Source organism: Echinops telfairi, unplaced genomic scaffold (genome assembly GCF_000313985.2).
Source record: "Echinops telfairi isolate 266 unplaced genomic scaffold, ASM31398v2 ScPeMD7_5592;HRSCAF=6446, whole genome shotgun sequence".
NCBI lineage: Eukaryota > Metazoa > Chordata > Mammalia > Afrosoricida > Tenrecidae > Echinops > Echinops telfairi.
In genome coordinates this window covers 1,147,258-1,152,981 of record NW_022109491.1, presented here as the reverse complement: position 1 = coordinate 1,152,981, position 5,724 = coordinate 1,147,258, and positions in this window count along the sequence as shown.

The following is a 5,724-nucleotide window of genomic DNA, read 5'->3' as shown; positions in this document are numbered from 1 at the left end:
TGTATCTCACCTCCAGTGAGCTGTTTATCTCTATTGTGCCTCCAAATGAGGTCATCAAACTGCAACCTGATTGGCAGGCTAAACTCCACCCCTTCACTCTCAGTAGTCTCGAGTTGACACCAAATTATGTAACTACCACAGATGATTACCAAAATCAAATTCATAAGCGAAGACATGAACCCAGAGGAGGCACCCCTGTTGAGCAGGGAGGCAAAAGAAGAGCATACCAATCTAAAGCCAGTGAGAAAAAGAGAGCAATTCACCAGGGAGTCACACATGCGAGCAAGGCAAGGGGCATCATTTACAGGGCCCAGTGGTGGCACAGTGGGTTGCATGTTGGGCTGCTAACCACAAGGTCAGCAGTTCAAAACCACTAGGTGCTCTGCAGGAGCAAGTGGAGGCTTTCTTTTCCTGAGTTACCGCCTCAGAAACCTAATCTGCCCGATAAGGACACTGTGAGTTGAACTGGAATCACTAGTCCTCTGACTGCACCAACAGTGGGAGGCAATGCTGCTGGAAACACACAACCAGAAACATCTCAGCACAGTGCCTGCTATCTGCTCTTTGCCATCAGGCTGGGGAGAACTGCCGCTTCAGAATACCCAGACTTTAGAGCTCAACGGGAGCAGGGGACCTTGTCTTTCTCCTGAGGGATGGCTGGTGGGTGCAAATGGCTGAGCTGGCAGTTAGCCACCAAATCGTAGCGCGGTTCATGACCACAACTAAAACCAAACTCCCTGCTGGTGAGTCAATTTGGACTCATAGGACAGAGTAGAACTGCCCCTGCAAGTTTCCAAGACTTTTACTCTTTATGGGAGTAGAAAGCTCCGTCGTTCTCCCGGGTTTCAAACTGCTGACCTTGCAGTTAGCAGCCCAATGTGTAACCACTACACCATCAGGGCTCCTCAATTCCACCTCCAGATAGACTGAATCAAAATCTACATGGAAACAAGATCCCCATAGGAGTCACCTGGGAATCTATACGAATCATCCGAGCCCTGGTTCAAATCCGCCAGCCACTATGGGGGAGAAAGATGGCACAGCTGATTCGGTAAAGATTCACAGCCTCGTAAACGCAACGGGGCAGGGCTGCGCTGTCCTGTAGGGTCTCGCCGTGAGTCAGACTCGATTTGATGGCTACGGGTTGGGTGGGTTCCTTTCTCATCCACCACCATCGAGCTGGCATGGATTGCTCTGAGCTGTCAGTTTGTTTTCACAGAAGGAAATCCAGGAGCAAACCGAGCTGCCTTTGGTACCTCTGCTAAAGAAGCTTGCTAAAGTTCCCAGATCCAAGGTCCTGGGGAGCTACCGCTGACATCCAGGCCCCCAGAGAACACCCCCTCTTGGACAGCGAATGCAGCATGTCTATAGCTTTTGCTGGTTGCCAGGAACTGTCAGCACATTTATGAAATGAATCCTCAGGACAACCCTCTGCGAATATCCCCATTGTATGGATGGGACATTGAGGGACCAAACCAGAAAACCAAACTCACCACCAGAGAGCCGATTAGAGCTCCTAGCAACCCTGTGGGACAGAGTAGAACTGCCCCTGGGAGTTTCCAAGCCTATCCCTCTTGATGAGAATAGAGCGCCTCAGCTTTCTCCCGAGGAGTGGCTAGTGGGTTTGAACCACTGACTTTATTGGTTAGTAGCCCAACAGGCTACCCACTAGGCCACCTTTCTCACTGAGACACAGAGAAGTTAAATAACACCTAACAACTTCTAGTAGGCAGTTGTCCAAAAGCAGAGGCTCAGCGATCAGAAAACCAAGTTTTAAGAATCAGCAGGGCCAGTTTTTCTCACCTGGCATCATGCAATCCGTGCCTACAGGTAAACTTTGCTCAGATGGCCTGAAGCCTGTTGGCATCCTTCTAATCTATACATCCCAAGCTCTCGCCTCCTGACCTGGTTCTTCGGAGACTTGGGGTTTGGTGGGGATAGAATTCAATCCATAACAACTACTCACTGTCATCAGTCAATTCCAACTCGCAGTGACCCTGTAGGGCAGGCCAGAACGGCCCCTGTGGGTTTCTGAGACGCTATAAGAGTAGAGAGCCTCCTCTTTCTCCTGAGAAGCAGCTAGTGGTTTCTAACGGCTGACCTTGTGGTTAGCAGCCCAATGCATAAGCACTGCCCCACTACGGCTCCACTGACTTCCGATTCTTGGCTCTCAACGATATTCTTCACGGTAAGGTCGCTATGGATCGGAACTAACTTGATGGCCCCTAACAACAACAACGAGGCTGGAATAGAACTGCCTCTTTGAGTTTCTGAAGCTGTAAGTCATTCGGGAGCAGAAAGCCTCATCTTTCTCCCTCGGAGAAGCTGGCAGGTTTGAACCGCTGGCCTTGTGGTTTGCAGCCCAACGCATAACCCACTACACCACCAAGAGGACCTAATTGAATTGTGAACCCAAAGATCATTTCGAAATCGCTTTCGTGACAGATCATGATGTGATTTGGGTGTGCATAACTCAAAAGAGGTTTACATAATCGAGCAAGGTCACTTTAACCAAACGCTTTCATTCCCATTAATGTATCCGCGGGTCATCCAGGTTTCTCAGCACTTCGTCTGTAGAAACTGAAAAATAAGCATGACTTTCATGCTCAGCCCATATCATTCCAGCAATAAGCAATTTCCACCGCGGAGATCTAAACTGCCATTTTTTTAAAAGCCCCATCCATCTTTTGCCACAGTGTAGGCATACCATAATAAAACAGGGCTTTTCCGGCCTAGTAATTATTTCTCGTCTTTAGTAATGAGCTAATGTGTCTGAACCAATTACCTGAGCAACCACTGAGAGCATATTCAACCTAAAGGAATGTCCCTGGGACATCAACTTACAGTGACAGGACACTGTTCTCATGTGATACCCACCCCGGTGCATAGTGGTTACATGTTGGGCTGCTAACCCCAAGGTCAGCAGTTCGAAACCACTAGCTGCTCCTTGAGAGAAAGATGAGGCTTTCTACACCCATAAAAGTACAATCTGGGAAACCCACAGGGGTAGTTCTACCCTGTCCTATCGGGGTGCTGTAAGTCAGAATCTACTCGATGGCAGTGAGCTTGAGACCTGTTGTTCCATTGCAGAGAAATTGCAGTAAAACCTTTGACGTGTACAAATGGTTCTCTAGAATAAAACTCTGGGAGGAAATTTCCCCCTGTGCTAAAGGAGGAGAAGGGATAATGTCAAACACTAGAGAATTCTTCAGACAGCTACTGGTGAGTATCTCATGGCTCTGATGTGTTGATGCCTTTGGATGCAGTTGTACAAATCATTTTTATTTAAAAGCATCCATCTTTATTATACACCAGAAGCAGTATTCTTTTGCCACTATTTAAACCTACCTGGAAAAACACTGCGTGTCCACCGAAGGATGTGTGGAGGGAATTCAAAGTGGTTGCAAATCCCTTTCGGATGAGGGGCAGGCAGAAAGAAACAAGAGCAGGGGCCACCGGGGCGCTGCCCAAGGGCGTTCGCTAGGTCATCCGTCGCCAGCACCAGGAGACCAGCCTGGGCTTCAGTAGCTGCCCTGCTATTTGAATTTCCTCCTCAAGGCAATCTTGTCTCTCCAGCTAGCTTTTAGTTGGGGGGGCAGGGGGACCAAGCCCCCACCCATGCCTCTTGAGCCACCCCCTCATAACTCCAGCCCAGGGCCCGATGCCTGCTGGTTGTCTTGTGCACCTTGTGTTCACTGGCTAAACCCCTCCGGGTCTCAATGTTCTCATCTGTGCAACAGGGATGGACGAGCTCACACACTCTGAGAGGTCCAGAGAGGCTGATTTTTGTCTCCGGGGTTTATCCCTGAGGTTTGGAGCTTCCCTTGCAGCTGAGACCCTGGGTGGTACCCACACTGAACACAACTGGACAGCTAACTGACATACTGGAGGTTTAAGTCCACGTGGAGGGGCCTCGGAAGAGAAGCCTGGCGGCCTTCCATCTCCGCCACTGAAAACCTCGGAGCACAATTCTACTCAGGCACAAACTGGTCAGCTGAACTGGTTTGGTTACCTTGCAGATTATTTGCTTTGCTGAGCTCACGACCCCATCTAAAAAGAGAAGGCTATAAATCCCCTGCTGGACCCCTTATGGCATAGGGGTTATACACTGCGCTGCTTACTTCAAGGTTGGCAGTTCGAAACCACCAGCCGCTCCATGGGACAGAGACCAGGCTTTCTATTCCTGTAAACAGTTACAGTCTCAGAAACCCACAGGGGGAAGCTCTACCCTTATGAGTCAGCATTGACTCAATGGCAGTTGAGTTTGGATTTGGGGGTTGTTTATCAGTCCCCTAAAGTATATTTGCCTTCACTGCTGAAACTAGCCAACCTACCCCACGTCCCTTGCCCAGTGAGTCCCAACATGATCTCAGAGTCCTTCAGAAAACCCCCAGCTCTCGCAGACAAGCTGCTGCTCCTCCGACGTTTGGATTGTTGAGCTCAGGGGTGAGAGGCAGAGCCAGGAGCAATGCCCCTCTCCCGCCCCATTATTCTAGCATCTGTTTGGTAGGGAAGGGGAAGGGTGGGGACAGTCCTCCCCCTGCCAGAGAAGCCGCCTCTCTGGCTGCCCTCCTGGGCTGATCTCTGAAGCCCCCGCAGCACCCCCCGGGTCCCCTCAGAACGGCCTGCAGTCCATTTGCTTCAAGGACTCACCGAGAACAGGCTGCACAGCTCTGCCTGCTACTTCTGTGTACAAGAGCTTGGCCACATTAATGAGCAAGACCTCTTATCCTGGGAAGCCCCGGAGGGCAGACAGGAGACAAAGGGAAGCCAAAGAAGATGCTGTGGGAGGGTGGTCTTTCCAATTCCCTCAGCTCTGTGCCACCCACCCCAGGGGAGAAGATATCAGTGTGTCTCCGGGAGAGACACAGCCTGAACCCCTGCCTGTGCATCCGCACAGACAGGAGACAGACGTGGACCAGAGCCTCGTGTTCCCAAAACAGTGCAGACTGACTGGCCTCATTGATAGTAAGGGTCTCCCTGAGACTCTGACCCTGAGATCCATTTTAAACTGTGAACCCTAACTATCTCCCCAGAGTCCACCTGTTAGCTAAATGACAAAATGACTCATAAATAAAGAATACTACACTATCTGCACTGCAATGGTCAGCAGCTACTCTGACAGGTGGGGTGGGGGGTGGGGTTGGCTAGAGAACTTGGGATGGACCCACCGGGACAGAGGCCAGGAGGGGGGTGACACACGGAGGAGTGTGCCCTTCGTCACTGAGCATTCCCGAGTGTTCATTGCTGAACAGGAACCCAATTTTCTGTGCAAACTCCCATCAAAAATATAATCAGACATCATTCCGAAAAATGGGCAGAGAAAGACAAAGCTATCTCAGGTCCAGACAGAGCCCACAGCTTCTGCCCACAGATGGTCCAGACAGGCGGGGACCTCAATGCCAATCTGCCATTTATCAGAATAGCCTCATTCTCTGTCCTCCACGGTGAAGGAACAGGCTGTGCTGTCCCCCACCACGTGATCTCAAGGTTGCAAGCGTGGCCACGGACCTACGTACTCAGAGGCCAGAAAGACTTCCAGCTGGACCTGAAGGTCATTGAGTCTCGCCTTCTCATCAGTGGGAGCCCCCATGGTTAAAGTGCTTGGCTGCTAACCAGTGGTTCAAGCACACCATCCACTCCAAGGGAGACAGAGGTGGCAGTCAGCTTCCATTCAGATTTCTAGCCTTGAGGGGCAGTTCTAGGAGCCCTGGTTTCCCTGGC